Source organism: Sciurus vulgaris, assembly GCF_902686455.1.
Source record: "Sciurus vulgaris genome assembly, chromosome: 16".
NCBI classification, from domain to species: Eukaryota; Metazoa; Chordata; class Mammalia; order Rodentia; family Sciuridae; genus Sciurus; species Sciurus vulgaris.
In genome coordinates this window covers 68,013,630-68,031,722 of record NC_136477.1, presented here as the reverse complement: position 1 = coordinate 68,031,722, position 18,093 = coordinate 68,013,630, and the positions used below count along the sequence as shown (strand labels likewise).

At 41.2% G+C, this 18,093-nt stretch overlaps 2 long non-coding RNA genes across 2 annotated transcripts; both read right to left on the bottom strand.

The window, feature by feature from the left end:
- Positions 1-384: 384 nt before the first annotated feature.
- Positions 385-4,879, bottom strand: LOC306646069. The gene is made up of 2 exons (XR_013759814.1): positions 4,387-4,879; positions 385-655 (listed from the first exon to the last, which is right to left on the bottom strand). It is a non-coding gene; the product is annotated as an uncharacterized lncRNA (long non-coding RNA).
- Positions 4,880-9,964: 5,085 nt separating this feature from the next.
- Positions 9,965-15,645, bottom strand: LOC306646643. Its single transcript, XR_013759918.1, has 2 exons — positions 13,906-15,645; positions 9,965-10,249 (listed from the first exon to the last, which is right to left on the bottom strand). It is a non-coding gene; the product is annotated as an uncharacterized lncRNA (long non-coding RNA).
- Positions 15,646-18,093: the final 2,448 nt, after the last annotated feature.

The following is an 18,093-nucleotide window of genomic DNA, read 5'->3' as shown; positions in this document are numbered from 1 at the left end:
TATGACTTGGTACAGATGGATCCTCATAGCTGAAAGCACCAGAGCCCATCACCTGGACCATGTGAACACACAGAGGTGGCAGGGTAGGTGACAGCATTCTAACACAACCTCAGGCTGCTTTTCACCTCTCAAATTTTTCATTCCAAAGTGTGAACTCCATGGTGTCTTCACAGAGTAAACTATCAGTTATTGTGAGGATCAGGTCTAGACCTGCTAGGGCATAGGTAGACTGACCCACAGTGACCAAGCAGGCAGTGTGCAGGGCAAGCAAACTCCTGCTACGGAGTCAGGAAGATTGATCAACAGAGAAATAGGGCAGTGTGAGGTGCCTGTGGGATGAATGAACCACAGTGAGCAGTGAGACACTGTGAAGAGTATGGGCAAAACTGCTGAGTGCTGAGGTGCAGAGAAAACTGACTCAGAGTGAGCAGGCAGGCAGTGTGAAGGTCTTGTGGAAGCCTGCATGGTGAATGGAAGACAGACACAAGTGAGGTAACAAGCAATGTGATAGACATGCAGAAACCAAATAGTGGTCAGAGGTAAGTACCAGTAAGTGTAACATGGTCACAGGTTTTCCTTTAGACCCTCATGTGGAGTTGCAAAAAGAAGACTGGAGTCTCTTCTTCACCTTCCATTTCCAGCTGCATGAGGAGGCCTGCAGAGACACCAAAGAGCGGACATCAGGGCATGCAAAACAGATTGAGTTGAATAAGAATTGCCACCCAAGCAGAAAGCCTGGCAACTGCTATATCCAAGGAAGCCATGTTCCCTGGCTCTCTGCCTCAGGTGCAAACAGTGACCCTTTCCTCAGCTGTTGACTTTAAGCTAGTGACTGCCCTGCAGTTAAAAATGTGGTCTTTGCAATCCAGCAGGGAAAGTGATGTTGAACTATTGGGGTTCAGTATCAACAAATCCCCAGAAAGTCAAAGTGCACACACGGTAATGCAAGTCACATAATGAGGTCTTATTCAAAGCAAGCTCAAGCCTGGACTGCGACCAGCTCTCAGACCACTACAATGGCTGAGTGGGGAGTGGCCCTGAGGGATGAGAAAACACTCTATTTAAGAAATTTCCAGTCATTCACATACAAAGACCTGTACATTATTGGTTAACATTCAAACAGCTAAACATTTGTTCTCTTTTGGTTGGATCCCACCAATTTATTTGAATCTCATTGGGTCCTGCCAAAACTGAATGGTCCAGGAGGAAGAAGGGAGGAGGGATGGGGTGAAGTATGCAGGAGTTGAGTCGGTGCTACCCCTACCCCCCATCATTGCTAGATAAGGTTTCTGGGCAGCTGCCCATTTCTCAGAATGATATCTCCTAACAGCCTTGATAAACCCCAGGGGCCCAGTATGTCTTGTTTGTCCCATATTGGCTCTCGAGGGTAGCACCTTCCTGTATCCTGGTGGTTAAGATAGTTCCTCATTCCTTAGTGTTTGCGTGCCCTTTCCTGGGGGCTGTTTACGGATCAGTTCCTGAAATGGCTTGTTCTTACAACATGGCTGCATAGATGTCACCTTGTTCTCAACATCCCCCCCTGTATTTGTTCACAATGAGGAATCACACTCCTTTGGGCATTGCACATATCCATCCTCTGGTGATGGTACTGTCTCGTATTGTCTTATCACCATCAGTTGGATCGTGCTTACATGGTCCTTGACAAAAGCTATTATTTAGAATGCAGGGGTCAAAGGTTAAGAGTAAGAAATAATAAGCGGCCCCTGTAAGGTAGAAATCAAGGTGGCCAACCAAAGGGAGGAATTAAACCATGATTCAAACCATCCTTGTTGTGCCTCCCATTCCTTCTTTCATTTTGTTAGTCCTTCATTAACTTTATCCATAGATTCTTTAATCCCAAATGGTCAACATAAAAGATACATTTTTTCACCTAGGGCCACACATAATCCTCCTTGCTGTAGGAAAATCAAATCTAACCCTTTCCTGTTTTGCATCACTACTTCAGCTAGGGGGGAGTAAGGGACTCTTGAAGGTGGGAAGTGGAGTTTTCTAGCCTCTAAATATCTAGATCAATAGCTGCTCTTAAACTTGAGTAATGTTGGTTCTGAATTATTAAGGAAGATGTTCCTGTTCTGGCTCCTATGAGTCCCATACCCAGAATCATACTTAGGGTTAGGGCCATAAGAGGTTCCCTGTTGGTCCTCGGGGGGTTCCTCTTCATTGTTGATAGAAGTCCTCATCTGAATGGTACAACAGCCTGGGAACTAACCTAACAAGAACACAAAAAAACCCCGGGAGTCATTGATCACCTCTGTGTAGGTACATGGTGTGAGTCCTGTAGAACAGGCCCACCAAGCATCCTGCTGGGGAATTAGATATTGACTTAAGTTGCCCAGTGGCACAGTTTGGTTGCATAAAGACTGATGAGATTCAGGGATATGGCCTATACAGAGACCTTGTCCAATGACTTGTAAGGTTAGGGTACCTTTTGATTGCCAGTGACATTCAGCAGGGCTGTGGGAAGGCGTATAGTTTCTTAGAGTTGCTATTACTTCATAATATGGTGGGACTGTATCATAGCACATCCAACAGGATTTAGTCATTGGGGTTAGAGCTGTTGAGGACTAAGTAGGATTGTTTCAGAAGAGCTAACGGGGTCTCTGAGGGTTTCTACGGGAAAAGTGACAGATTCCAGTGGCAAGGTCCAGGCACCAGGAAATGCAGTTGAGGAATATGTTAGGCGCAGTTTTGGGGTGCTGGTTTGCTGAACAGATTGTCTACTTGGGTTAAGTACCTGGTTGGGACCCAATGCTGTTTTGTTCAGGGATCTCTGGACTAGCTTGATTGTGAAAATTAGTCCAGGATCATACCCACTGTGGTAAAGCCTTAGTCCCCAGGTTTTTCCAGCCTCCCAGTTTGCCTTCTTTCCTGTGGGGGTAAACTTTATGACTAATGGGTTGCAGCAATCCCCTGGGGTAGCTAACGGGAGGCAGAATATCCTAACTGGTCTTTGTTATAGCATGGCCCACAGTTGACCCTTTTACTGTCCTGTTGGCAATAACCTGATCCCACTTCTTGCACATTTCCACCCCTTTCCACTGAGATTAGGTCTCCAGTGATGGGGGGTGTCCACGTGATCCACCCAGTAGATTCACACCCCCATGCTTTACAGTAGGTGCTTTCAGGACCTCCACACTTGGCAATTTGCTTTCTGTCTCATGAGTGAGCGGGGCAGACATAGAACCCTAGGCTTCTGGTATTGCTACGACCCTTGGGGTCCTTACACCCATACCCTGGGAAGGGTTCCTGGCCTGAGGGGTCACATGCATCCCCCACAAGGTCACATAAGTCCACATGGAGGTCAGGGATCCAAGTTCCTTGGGGGACTAAGTTTGAGGAGGTGACATTGGCTACTTTGCCGGTTTCCACATTGATAATTATCCAGGTTTGGTTCCACAGAAGGTGGGGATTTCCTTGAATCAGCACAGTACTTACAGTTAGGAAGCAATGGGCTACTGCCTGGAGCATTTCTCAAGTTTTGAATGGAGTGTGGTGATTGCCTTTTATGCAAGCGGGAGCCAGGCGGTCGCTAGGAACAGCTGGGTCACCCACATTCTTCCTCCGGAAGCTCAACTTCAAGGAGTTGTCTGGGTGTCACCACGCTGTCCACTCCTCTGCCTCTTTCTGTTCCTCAATTCCCACATGGCATAGGTGCGAGTGATGCACCCAGAGTCCGATGCCATCAACCTTAACAGCAGTGGGAGTAACCAAGACAACCACATAAGGTCCTTTCCAATGTCCCTAAAAGGTGTGGACTCAGTGTCTCTTTACCCATACCAAGTACCCTGGAATGATGCCATGTTCCAAACTCGGAGGGCCACAGGCCTCATAAAGTGAGCGTACCTGGGGCCAGATTTCACGCTGCACCTCGTAGAAAGCCTTCAAACTGGCTAAATAATTTGGAGCCACATCAGAGCCTTGGTCCAGTAATGTACGGACAATTATAGGGGCTGGAGCCCCATATAGAATTTCGAAGGGAGTCAATCCATGCATATAGGGTGAGTTCTGAGTCCGGAAGATGGCATAAGGCAGGAGGGTCACCCAGTCCCTTCCAGTCTCAATGGCCAGTTTGGACAAGTCTCCTTTAAAGTCCGATTCATCCTTTCTACCTGCCCTGAGCTCTGGGGATTGTATTCACAATGCAACTTCCAACTGGTCCCCACAGCCTGGGCTAGTCATTGCAGGACTTTCCTGATGAAAGTCTGCTTGTTATCTGACCCTAACATCTCAGGAACCCCATACCTAGGTATGATCTCTTCAAACAAGGCCTCGGCTACAACTTGAGCTGTTAACTTCTTAGCACAGAAAGCCTCCACCCACCCCAAGAAGGTATCCATCATAACTAACAAGTATTTGTAACCATACCTCCTGGGCTTGACTTCAGTGAAATCCACTTCCCAGTTCCATCCTGGTGCCCTCCCCCATACCCTGGTACCTATATGTAACAGTCCCTTCCTACTGGGTTTAATAGCCTGGAACCCAGCACACTGATCCATGATTTGCTGGATCTGGGCTGTCTGATGCGGGAACCAGAGGTGGGCCATTTCAAGGAGGGTCAGGAGCTTCCTTCTTCCCAGATGGCTGGCTTGATGTAGGTTGGTGAGGAGAAACTGTCCCAGTTCTGATGGCAGGATGAGTCGCCCTTCAGGGTCATGATACCAGCCTTGTGGACCCGGTCCTGCACTCTGGTGGTGGTGAAACCATTTTAGTTCTTCGGGGGTGTAGTTGGGTTGCGGCGGTAGTCAAGGAAGCTCAGGCACCAGCAGGGTCAGAGCCAAAGTCGCAGAAGCTCCAGCCACTTGTCTAGCTGCTTTGTCTGCTCATTGATTCCCTTCAGCTTCTGGGGTTTGGGCAGACTGGTGGCCTGGATGTGCACGACCACAATGGCCCGGGGCTTCTGCCAACAGCCTCTGGATCTCATCCAGGTTGCACAATCCTCTCCCTTCTGCGATAATGAAACCTCACTCCTGGTAGATGGCCCCATGCACGTGCACAATGCCAAAGGCGTAGCAGCTATCAGTATAGACAGTCACTCGCTTCCCTTCTGACCTTTTAAGGGCTTCAGCTAGAGTGACCAACTCGGCCTTTTGTGCCGAAGTCCTCCGTGGCAGGGAGGCACTCCAGATAACAGTTCTTTGTTGATCCACTACTGCTGCTCCCACCCGGCACACCCTGTTCTGAACAAAGCTACTCCCATCTGTGTACCAGATCAACTCACTGTTGGGGAGAGCAGAGTCTCACAGGTTGGGGCACACCTGGGTTACTTTGGCCATGATCTCTTGGCAGTCATGTAGAGGGGCCTCCAGATCTGGGGTTGGCAGCAGGGTGGCTGGGTTCAAGGAGGCTGGTTTGGAAAAGATGATCCAAGGGGAGTCCAGCAGGAGCCCGTGGTAGTGAGTCAGTTGGTCATTTGTCATCCATCTACAGGGGGTGCTTCAAGATCCTGTCAATGGCATGAGGTGTTACCACCTTTAAGTGCTGACCAAAGGTGAGCTTGTCAGCATCTTTTATCACCAAGGCGACTGCTGCTATGATTCACTAACATGGGGGCCAACCTGCCGCAACCCGGTCTAGCCTTTTGGACAAGTAGGCTGCAGAGCACTTCCATGGCCCTAAGCGCTGCATCCACACTCCCTTTGTTATTCCCTTCCTCTCATCTATGAAGAGGTTGAAGGTTTCAAGGGTCTGGTAGCACCAGTGCAGGGGCCTCTAGGAGGGCCATTTTAAGCCCATCAAAAACTTCCTTTTGTTCTGGCCCCCAGACTCGGGGTCTTGTCCTTAGTGGCCTCATACAAGGGTTTAGCCAACTCCACAGACCCAGAGATCCACAAGTGGCAATAACTGGTGGTTCCCAGAAATTCTCAGACTTCTCAGGCCGAGGCAGGGACCAGGAGTCTTAGGATGGTCTCCATCATGGCCTTCGTAAACCACCTAGTTCCTTCCTTTAGTTTGTACCCTAGGTAAGTCACAGTCTACCTGCATATCTGTGCTTTTCTTGCACTGGCCCAATAGCCAAGCCTCCCAAGTTCCTGGAGGAGACCCTCCGTTGCCCTTCAGCACTCAGTCTCAAAGGGGGCAGCTAGGAGCAAGTCATCAACATATTGCAGTAGAGTGACAGAGCTATGGTTCCACCAGAAGGTGTCCAAGTCCTCACTCAAAACTTCATTAAAAAGGGTGGGGGAGTTCTTAAAGCTTTGTGGGAGTCTGGTCCAAGTAAACTGCCCAGAGGTTCCCACATCTTCATGTTGCCACTCAAAGGCAAAAATGAGTTGGCTGCTGGGTGCCAAGGCTATGCTAAAGAAAGCATCCTTCAAATCTAGGGTGGTGTACCAAATATGTGCCGGGGGCAGGTGACTCTGCAGGGTATAAGTTTTGGAGACTCTAGGGTGGATGTCTACAATATTCTCTTTCACCTTTCTCAGATCCTGGACTGGCCTATAATATTTTCCCCCTGGCTTTCTGACAGGAAATAGCAGGGTATTCCAAGCTGAGCGGCAGGGCCTCAATATTCCTGCCTCCCAGAGTCGACAGATTTGCGGCGCAATCCCTCTATGCACCTCAGCAGACATTGGGTACTGCCAGATCTGGACTGGCTGCACAGTGGTTTTAAGTTCCACTATCACCGGGGATTGGTGTGCAGATAGCCTTACTCCCGCTACTTCTGCCCATGCCTGTGGGAAGGTCTCTACCCAATAGTTTATCTCAGGGGACCACTTAGCCTGAAGAGGGAGTTCCCAAGGGGAGAACAGGCAAAATTCATCTGCAATAGACATTGTCAAAACGTGGAGGATTTGACCTTGGCCATCTATGACCTTGATGCCATCCAGCTCAAAGTGAATGTGGGCCCGCACTTTGGTTAGCAAGTCCCATCCCAAAAGAGGAGCTGTACATTCAAGGATGACCAGGAAAAATGGGTTACCTGTTTTCGATCCAGATCCACCTGTTGCTTGCTAGTCCAACAATAGACTTTGGATCCAGTGGCTCCTTGAATTAGACTAATCCTCTGGGACAAGGGTGTGGTGGGCTTATTGAGAACTGAATACTGCACTCTAGTATCCACCATAAGTCCCACTGGCTTCCCCTCCACAAATATGGTTACCCATGACTCAGGGAGGGGTTCTGAGCCCCGTTTCCCATTACTTGCTGTCCATCCCTGCCAGAAGGACTCGGGCTTCACCACCCATTTTATCTCCTGGTTTCTCCCACTTCCATAATTTGGGGCACTCCCACCTCCAATGCCCGTGCTCCTTCCAGTATGCACACTGCTCTTGATCCAGCATCGCCCAGTCCTCCCAAGGGTGGTTAGGGCCACTCCTCCAAAAACCTTGTCCCCCATCCCCTCTCACCCCAGCCAACAATATCTTTGCCATTTCCCTCTGTTGTCTCCTGCTCTCCTTACTCTGGTGCTCTCTATCTTCCCTTCTCATTCTTTCCTGTAATTCCTGGTTCTCTTTCCTAATTCTGTCCTCCCGTTCCTCAGAGGTCTCTTGAGTATTGAACACACATTCTGCTACCATCATAAGATTCCAAATAGTCATTCCTCCTAGTCCCTCTTGCTTATAGAGCTTTTTTCTAATATCTGGGGCAGCCTGATTTAGGAGAGATATGATTACAGTGGATTGATTCTCCTCTGTCATAGGATCTAATCTCCATAACATAGGCTTTTTGCCTCCTTTTCACACCTGAGGAAACATGTGCAGAAAGATTGAGAAACTTGTTGGAGGTCAAATTCTATTAAAGAACAGATTGAAGCTGTAGTTGTAGGGCCCTCCAATTATTATTATTATTTCTTTTGGTGCCAGGGGATTGAACCCAGTGGTGCTCTGTCACTGAGATATCCCCAGCCCTTTTAACTTAATTTTATTTTCAGACAGGATCTTTCTAAGTTGCCCAAGCTGTCCTCGAACTTTTGATCCTCCTGCCTCAGTCTCGCAAGATACTGGGATTACAGGTGTGTAACCACTATGCCTGCCTGGCAGTTATATTTCTAAGATACTTCTATACATATTTTTATCTAAATGATCCTCACCTCAATTTTGTGATAAGGACATGACTACATTATCTCTGCTTAATGAGTGAGGAAAAACTCCACAGATGTGGCTAGGCAAAGATGGCATGAGCTTGTTGAAACCCAGTTCTTCAATCCAGGGCTTCCTCCCACTGTACTATTATGATTTGGGAGACAACGGTAAGTACAAACTTTTGTTTGGTCACAGTGTGTGATGTTGCATTTTCAGGGATGGGGAGGGTGCATTTTTTTCTTTTAAGCTGGCTTTAAAATGGAAAGGGAAAGAACCTTACAATTTTAGGTCTGGTACACCTCCAGGAAAGAAAGAAAATTTGAAGAAGAGTGGCATCTACCTAGCCAAGAAAGAATGTAAGAGTCTCAAATCTCTGTCCCTCATGGACAAAATCATTCTCTTTTTCCTTTGGGAGGGGGTTGGAATCATCACAAACACATGAGAACTGCAAAAGTGGTAGTTTCAGTTTCCTCTTCTTGCTGTGAGTTCTCAGCACCTTTCCCCACCCTACCCTCCATAACAGCCTCATCACCCTTAGCTTCATCTGAGGTTGGAAACCGTTCCTTCTATTGATCAAATGGCACCAATCAATAACTGTCCCTTCTGGATTTCTGCACATTGAGATGTGTACCTTTAGATTCTGCTAGTTTTCTCTCAATTTTTCTTTTTTGAGTTCTACCTATCTTGTCTTTTCTGACTTCAAGGATGTTTGCTCTTTACATGATTCCTCTTTATTAGAAATTTAGTTAATTTGTTTTAATTGGCAGAGAATATCTGACCAAAAAAAAAAAAAAAAAAAAAAAAAACCTTTCAAAAGAATAGCAAATCTTACCCTAAAATCTAATATATAATGAATGGAAATCACCAATTTTTAATCAAACTAAACAATAATGGCAAGTATATTTAAAATTTCTATTAGAGAAAGCCCACTAGTTTTGGAATAAATGTACTCAATGTACAAAAGCATAAGTGAATAAAAATATAACAAAAGAAAATAAAACCATAGTACAAAAAAAATTAAAATTTTGAAATGGTTTTAAACAGGGATGTTCTTTAAAATCCTCCAACTATTTTAACAGTTACTAGGTTTGACAATTTGTTTGAAAATAAAATCCTATTTCTGTAGTGTAAACTCCATAAAACTTCCTGTTAAATTCAAACACTTGACATAACTGGTATTGAAATACATAGGCTGTCAATTTCAGAATATCAGGAATTACTCATTTGCTCTCACAGTTACATGAATTAACCAGCTGCATTATGCTTTTTGGGGAGAGTATGGAATGTATAAAGAAAAAAAAAAAAAAAACATAAAATCTCTAAAAAAATTGAAACAGCCAAACTCAGTCATCAGTTTTTTTAAGGCAACAAATTGAATTTTACAGTATATTCTACATTTGCCATTGTCATTTTCCCTTTCCTCCCCAACTCAAATACTCCTGAATTCACTAGTATAATCAACTCTCCACTTTCAAATATTCTGTACAAATATACTTAGCAAACAGCATATACCTAACATCATTCTGACAGTAGTATGGTCAGCATATAATTTTAGAAAGATTATTATGTATATCATAAAGATTTATCTTTACCTAAAGACAAACAAAAACTGTAACTAAACGAATAGTTTTAAAATTATGAAAACCCATGAAAGAAGATTTGACATGGGCCCTAACCCTGATAAAAACACACTTCAGAAAGACCAACCATTAATGCTAAATTTCTGCCAAACAATGACCCTAAAGTGCCAAACACAAAACAACCTCTTAGGACCACTCTTTTCTGATAGATAATCTGTCCCTGGCTGGGCCATCTCATCTTTATACACAGAGTCCTGCTAAAAGTCTGTATTTTAGTTATTTTACAAGAGAATGTTACAATGTAAACTGGACAGATTCTTGATATCAACAGCATGTCATTGAGAGTTTTTGAGTCCAACTGTTGGTCACAGAGGTCAAGTATTATCAAGGCTCCTTTGTCAGCTCTCCATCAGGTCTGAATCATCCATCCTTCAAACATATATGCAAGGCTCAGTGGTTTTCAGAGGTTGAAGCCTTGGGCCACTTAAGACACTGATGAAATAGGACTAGAAGGTGAACCCATTGGGTGAGAACTTGATCCAGCCACCGTAGGGGACCATGCAAATGTATCTCAATCCAGCAGGGTGTGCTAGTGACATCCTGGTGCTGGTATTGTGCTCCCAAGTGCTGAAAAAAACACAGCAGTGTCATTTAGCTTGATTAACTCAGTGTTCAACTTATGAACTAAAAGGAGTTCACCTAATCAGGGACTGACTGAAGTGATAGACTGTTCCCACAAGAATAATTAATATGAACACACATCATCTGGCAGGTGAATTGAGGTAGATGGTGCTGGTCAACTGAACTCCATCTATGAACTCCAGATTAAGAATCACTAGTCTTGGGGCTGGAGATGTAGCTCAGTTGTTAGAGTGCTTGCCTACCATGCACAAGATACTGGGTTCAATTACCAGCTCAAAAAAAAAAAAAAAAAAAGAAAAAAAAAAAAGAATCACTAGTCTTGGGGAATGAAAGTTTTAAAAGACATTATAAAAGCCTAGAAAAAGAACATACCACCACCAAATGTAGAAGACAGAAAACAATTAAAAGACATTATAAAGCTGTCTTAATAAAGATACTTTTTAACTTTCATTTTTATTTCCCCATTCCATTCTGATAGTAAGGTAATAGCTTTTTTGGGGGGCGGGGGGTACTGGGGATTGAACTCAGGGGCACCCAACCATGAAGCCACATCCCCAGCTTTATTATATATTTTATTTAGAGAAAGTGTCTCACTGATTTGCTTAGCACCTCACCTTTGCTGAGTCTGGCTTTGAACTTCCTGCCTCAACTTAATGAGTCGCTAGGGTTACAGGCATTCATCACTGCACCCAGTGACCAAAGCTATTATTAAATTCTCATTTTATCATCAATAAAATAAGGAAAAGGCTTTCTCAGACACTGACACCATTTCTTCCCTGTTTAGCCACTTAAGGTCCACCTATCATCACAGATTTCTTGATCTTTCAATCTCTAAGCAAATGGGCAGGAATGCATATAAGTATCCCCAAAGTTGTGACTGACACCTAGCCACTAAACAAAATTATTCATTTGTATAAGAAGGCAGATTGCCAGACAGCTTCAAAATCACTGAATCAGGGCCCTAAAGTCAATAGAAGATAAAGAGAAGAGCAATACTGCCACTTTAGAGCTCAAAAACATGTTGGCATTCATGGACAATAGGGCTTGAAGTTCTGATAGACCTCTGTTTTCTTAGGTGTACCAGAGAAGACTGGGTTTGCCCCTGCTACCTGCCTACTTCTGTAGTTTCATGAAGTACAGCTGAGTCTGAGGACTTTTGGGAGCAGTGATAAAATGTGAGCTCTATCTTCTATGTGTACACAGAGACATGAACTTGAACCTATATCAAAATACACTAAATGTATTGTGTTGCTTTGTCTCCATCAGATGGTAGGTTCTGAGAGGGCAGAGACAGTATCCAGCACAGTCATTAGTGCAACACAGAAGCTCTATAAATATGCACTCAACTGAAGGGATCTGAATTTTTCAGATATGGGCGAGTTTAAGGTGAAAACAATTTATGAAATATATGCTTTATATTACCATCTTAAAATGGTCAACTTAAAAATGGTGCAAGATTGGCTATTAATGTTGGTTATATTAATGTCCAGAGCATTTCTCCAAGATGCTAAGTGAAAGAGGGTGAAGTATCCAGTCACTGTGATAATAAAGAACAACTGCAAAAAATAATGCTTTGAAAACAATCTGCAATGTTTTTGTTGCTAATATATGAGGATCCCTTGCAATGTCAGCAGGAGCTTTCAGTAAGATTTGTTTATCCTCAACACCCTAAATCCAGCTTTCCAGCTATGTCCATCTCATGGTGTAAGCCCTTTGGTGCTAGTGCACAGTGCATGTTGTTTTAATAAAATGTGTGAGACCACAGGCATCCTGAAGCTAGAGACTATAGGTTGTCTTCATCTGTGTATTCCTTCTCTGGAATAGTACTAGAATTTTGACTGAAAGAATAAAATCTGACAAGTTTAGAATGTATATCTGTGCATTATCAGTACCTTCTATTAGTGTAAAAGGTTTTTTCTTGTGTAAAAGTACATTATTAAAATTGTAAAAGTGAAATAGTTAAAACTGATTGAGTGATTAATATAAAATGAATCAGAAGAGGAAGCTAATTGCAGTATTAAAATTGTAAATTCTTCCAGAGTGGTCATTCAATAACAATAGACTCATGAGGGATCTGTAGAATAATTACTACAGTCCTGGCTCCATCCACCTTCATTTTACATATAAGGAAAATGAGGCCCAGAGAAGAGTCCCTGCAACTTCCCTACATAGTTAAAATGGCAGCTAGAGGCCAGGTGGGTGGCATATAACTGTAATTCCATGACTTGGGAGGCTGAGGCAGGAGGATCACAGGTTTAGGGCCAGCCTTGACAACTTAGTGAGATCCTATCTCAAAATTAAAAAAAAAAAAAAAAAAAAAAAAAAAAAAAAAAAAAGCAGTGAGAGGGAGAACATGTATGTCTTCACTTGAGTGCTATTCTTTGCTACAAAATAATAAAAATAAACAAAAAACACTTTATTCTAAAAATCACCTGAGGCAAAAATGCCAAGTCAAAAATTAAACACTGTGAAAAATGAATGAAAAAGGTCTCCGTAGTCTCATATGTACATGGCATATAGGTCATTCTCTGAAAGGGGCAAAACAAAACAAAACAAAACTCTTTATTGTTAAAGATGTGTCAGGCTCAGTTGCAAAGAACCATTGAACTGTATTTTGAGCAAACAGAGTAAAAAAGCATATTGAAAATCTGCTAAGATGACTTGAAATAGGGAAAAAATGGTATTGGGGACAAACATGTTTGATCTAAAGGATGATGAACAAAGTAAGTTTTCAAAATCATCTGCAGTGATAAATACATTACAAAACTGGTTTAACAACTATCTAGGCAAGCTTCTGAAGAGAGGACTTGGAGGGTGACTGCCTCACCCAAGTTTGCATTAGTCTTGTTTCTAAGAGACACATGGGATGGAAATTTATGTTTGAGAATTCAGAGGTAAGTCAGTTTCTAGAATAAGTCATGGACTCATGAAACTCAATCAGAAATTAATTTCTTTTTATATTTCAATGGCATTGTAAAAACTTTCATTATTCAGAGGCAGGAGATGAAGTAGCAGAGCAACCAATTACTACAAGCATGTCTTTAACCTTCTCCTCAAACTTACAATACATACTTACAGTTAAGGTATGTATCTATGAGCAAGGGCCTTAATAAATTTTGAACTATATGAAAATAACAAGATATACTAGAACCACTAAAACAACAAAAACCTGACTAATCAGAAATAATTTTCACTGTGATGAACCCTTACTTTTACAAAAAGATCATGCACTTATCATTGTACCAAAAGTAATGAGTGTTACAAGTATAAAAGTACTAGAATAATCATAAAAGTAATAAAAAAGAGGATATATTTGCTCATTTGCTCTTATATGGCAAACATTTAAATTATATGATTAAATACATATTGTATTATAATAGTATTACAGTAGCTAAAATAGTGCTATCTGCCTAAAAGAGGCTATTGAAGGTTACTGCTGTTGACTTTTAACACACATACTCCTATGTCCCAATAGTATTTTCTTAGAATTTTACATTCTGGTTAAAGTTTAAAAGTCCCTCGATCAGTAAGTCTGCTATTACTGACATGTATAAAGACGGAGGAAACAGACATCATGATGTACTCTAACAAGGCACACCAAAATGCACTAAACCCAACCTAGACAATCGGAGCTCACTCACCTTCACAAAGCTCATGCATATAAGACATATTTTGTGAGCTCATGGACGGTCTTGAAACAATGGTTCACAAACTGGGCCAACAACTGATCAAATTCCTGGTTGTTAAAATTTCTCAAGCTGCACCCACTAGGGATCTTGCAGACAGTCATGGGGTGAAATCCGTGATGGTAGTTGCAGTTCCAACTTTGCAGGAAGATACTACTGTCACTGAGGCATTCAGCATACACCTCGCCTCCAACATACTAAGATGCACTCCTGTAGGAAGACAGATCATTTAGTTACTGCCATCTTTTTACAGCTGAAAGGCACCTGTGCAACCTGAACATAAAAGTATACATTTATATGGATTTCAACTTTGGCAACATAGGCAAATATTCTCTAAGTCCTGCACAACTGACAAATCTTAGTTTATATAATATCCACATGTCAATAAGAACATCAAAGAGGTTTCTATAAAATAAAAGAACAAGTATAAAAATATAACAAAGTATAAAATTTCCATTTTGGGTTTTTTGGGGGGTCCTGGGGGTTGAACCCAAGTATGCCTTATCACTGATCCATATCCTCCACCCCCCAACTTTTCAAATTTTGAGACAGGGTCTTGGTAAGTGGCATAGGGACTTGCTAAGTTGCTGAAGCTGGCTTTGAATGTGCAGCCTTCATGCTTCAGGCTCCCAAGTTACTGGGGTAACAGGCAGGTGTCACTGTACACAGTTCATTTTGATAAATCATTAATGACCTACTTAGCCATGGCTGAACTTGTATGCTCACTCTAAAAATATTGTACAATAACACTTGGGCTTTGTGGTGGTAACTTCTATGTATTCAACATATGTCTCTTGCATTTATTTTGCAGGAAAATATAGAGAAGGGAGACCAAAAAAGTAGATCTAGAAAACTAAAGGTAGAAGAAACACTGCTGAGAACTGAGATAGAAAGGATAGTAAATTTTTTTTAAACTAAAAAGTGGCATGCTGTGTAAAATGATAGCTCACCAAACTACCACCAACTACAAACGTCTTCCTGTGAGACCCAGAGGGCTAGAAGCGTAGGAAATTGACACAATGCAGTTTTTAAAAGAAGAAAAAGGGGGAAAAGACCCCCCCAAACAAAGTTCCATGCCATTAAGGGAGATTACACATGCCACCCAGCAATCAGAGCTTGTGTGGCTTTAAACGAGCCATCTTTCAGGTAGCTGCATGGCTTAGACACTGTACTGTGACTGTCTCATCTGAAATACTAAGTGTTGTTTTTACATGTACGCTCAAGGCAGAAGACGTCTGTACAAAACAGTTGCTGAGGTAGAAACCCATTTTTCACCTGATGCAGTAGAAACTTAAGAGAAAGACATTCATTCCCAATAAGAAAAATGATAAATTTCATCTTATAAAATTTAGAAAGTAATAAAAATATAAATAAGCAGAAAATGTTACTCCATTAGTGACATGGAGAAAATGATTTTTAATAATCTAAAACACCATATTCAGTTCTGGGTATCGTTAAGCTTTCTTTGCAAACATTTATGCATGAATATGATCTAACCATTTAATTTACAGTTCTCCCATGAGCAGACCATTGTGTTTATGCTGATTTTCTGCTGCTATGACAATGCTATGATAAATGTCTGGACAATTTGTAATAACATCCTTACTAGAGATTCCTGGATGTTAACGCACTAGAGCAAAGGCTTTGACTCACTTTGCCAAATGAATTTCCAGAATGCTTGGATCAGTTTGCACCCTCCTCCTTTGATCCAGACAGAACTGAACCTGAGCTTCAACAAAAACCAAAATTTTCTAATGGATTGCTGAAACATGGTGTAACGGTTTTAACCTGTGAAAGGCTGCCTATGTGGCCCTCTATGCTTCTCCCTTAAACTCACTCTCCATGTTCTGACCTATATATCCTACCATGGCTCTAGCTTTCTTATTATTTTTTAAAGAGCTGTGCAAATAGAAGTAGAAAATTAATAATTTATATCTTATTTCCCTATTAATTTTTTGTATTTATTTTGGTTCATAATATATTTTTTACCCTAAGGAAGTTTGAAATAATTTTCAAGTCTACTATGTTACTTTTTATGCTTAGAAAAAAATTTTTACCTCTTTGATCAAATACATTTTCTTCTCACCTTTTAATTCTTTGCCTTTAAAAAATACTCAGTAATCCATTTACATTTATGGTACAGGGTCAGGATCCTCCACTTCCCAACAGCTGACTGTGTTACCTAGAACTGTCAGAAGACTCTCTTCATTTGATATGCTTCTCAACAACCTTAATTTTTTTATGCAGTCTGAGTTTATTCTCCTGTTTTGTTTATGATTTACTTGTTGTTTTGTAACATTTTACTAACCCTGGTGTCAACAATTTCTTTATTTTCCATTAAATCTTTTAGCTACCTACTCTCATTTTTTTATTCTACCAGGTAATACTCAAAACATATTATTCAAATCTCAGAAAGCATCACATTGTAGTTTAATTTGTTTTAAACTACAAATTAAGATGGGAAAAGCAAAAACCCTAAAATGCTTTCACAATATTAAGCCTTCCCTTTAAGAAACACAGACTCTCTGCTTGTTTGAATTTTCTTTCTCTCTTGGTAAAGCTGTACTATCTTTATATAATACTCAGTATAGTTTACATTATTTTCAAGAAATTTATTTTTTTCTGTTGCTAGTAGGACTGGGACTTTACCCTCGCTTATATTTTTAACTAGATATTGCCAGATTAAGGGAATCTAACAATTAAAAAAAAATAGGTTCTCCATGGGCTTCTAGATAAACAGTTTCCTGTGAACTGACACAGTGCCTCATTCATGGTATGGGCACAGGTGAGGGACAAGGCTAGTGTGCTTTTGGCAGGACTGTGAATTAATACAGGCTTTCTGGAAATCATTTGACAAAACATATCAAGAACATTTTGCCTACCAATTTCACTTCAAGAATGTATCTCATCAATGTTATCTAGGGCTGGAGATGTAGCTCAGTTTTTAGAATGCTTCCCTTGCATGCACAAGGCCCTGGGTTCAATCCCTAGCACCACCAAAAAAAAAAAAAAAAAAAAATGAATGTTATCTAAATCAATCATATCATCTGCAAGTCATGATAATCTTGGCAGACTTCCAGCATCTGAAATTCTGAGCACACTATTGAGGGCTTCTGTAACTACTCTAGGTAATGGCATTCCCAGAATTCTTATTTTCTTCCTAATTTTCTAAGAGGAAATTTTACTATGACCTTTTACTACTTTGGGGGAATAGTCACCTTAGAATTTAATGAAAAGTAAGTCCTTCCATACCAAATGCAGAATGTGTTTAAAAATAATCACAAGATTTACAGACCGTACAAAGTTAACTATGCATGTTATAAACCTAACTTCTAGCATTTCATAATTAAAAGTGTTTAGGAATTTTTCCCCCATTTTAATCATCTTATGGAAATATGTATCAGTTCCTATTTAAGGATTGCTTGGTTCACCTACCTCTGGAATGTTAAAGCTTTGTTTCAAATGCCTTTTAAATGTCCATTAAATAACTTAATAATCTTTCTATCTGGTCCATTGTTTTAAATTTCACAGATCATTCTTGTGAAACCTTTAGCTCTGAAAACAATTTCAAATTCATAAAAAAGTCTGAAATATCAAAGAAAAAAATAAAGCAACTATATAAACATCACCCAGACTAATCCATTGTGACACTCTGCTCCCTTTCCTTTATCATCAGTACCTCCCTCCCCACACACACTGATTCACGATTGCTTCACCTACAAGCAGATGGAGAGACAACAGGCATCCTCATATGTACATATTGTCTTTCTGAAATATTGCATCATGGTCCTTTACCCTTAAGTACTTGAATACATACTTAAAATTAGTTTCACATAATTTTTAGTAATGCCAGTGAATTTGACAATGATATGATACTTTCACCTACCCTTCTTATTTCAATTTTGTCTACTGTTCTCAATACTGTCATTTATAATAATTTCCCACTGTTCAGTACAGGATCATGTCTACTAACAGGTATTATATACAGCTCTCATGTCTTTTAAGTACTTTTAATTTGGAATATTTTTACAATTTTCTTGTTTTTTTTTCCACAGATATTTTGGGAGAATAAGACTTTATTCTCCTTACTCTTTTAAATATAGAGTGCTAGTCACTGTGGGTTTCCCTGATGTTCCTGCAGAA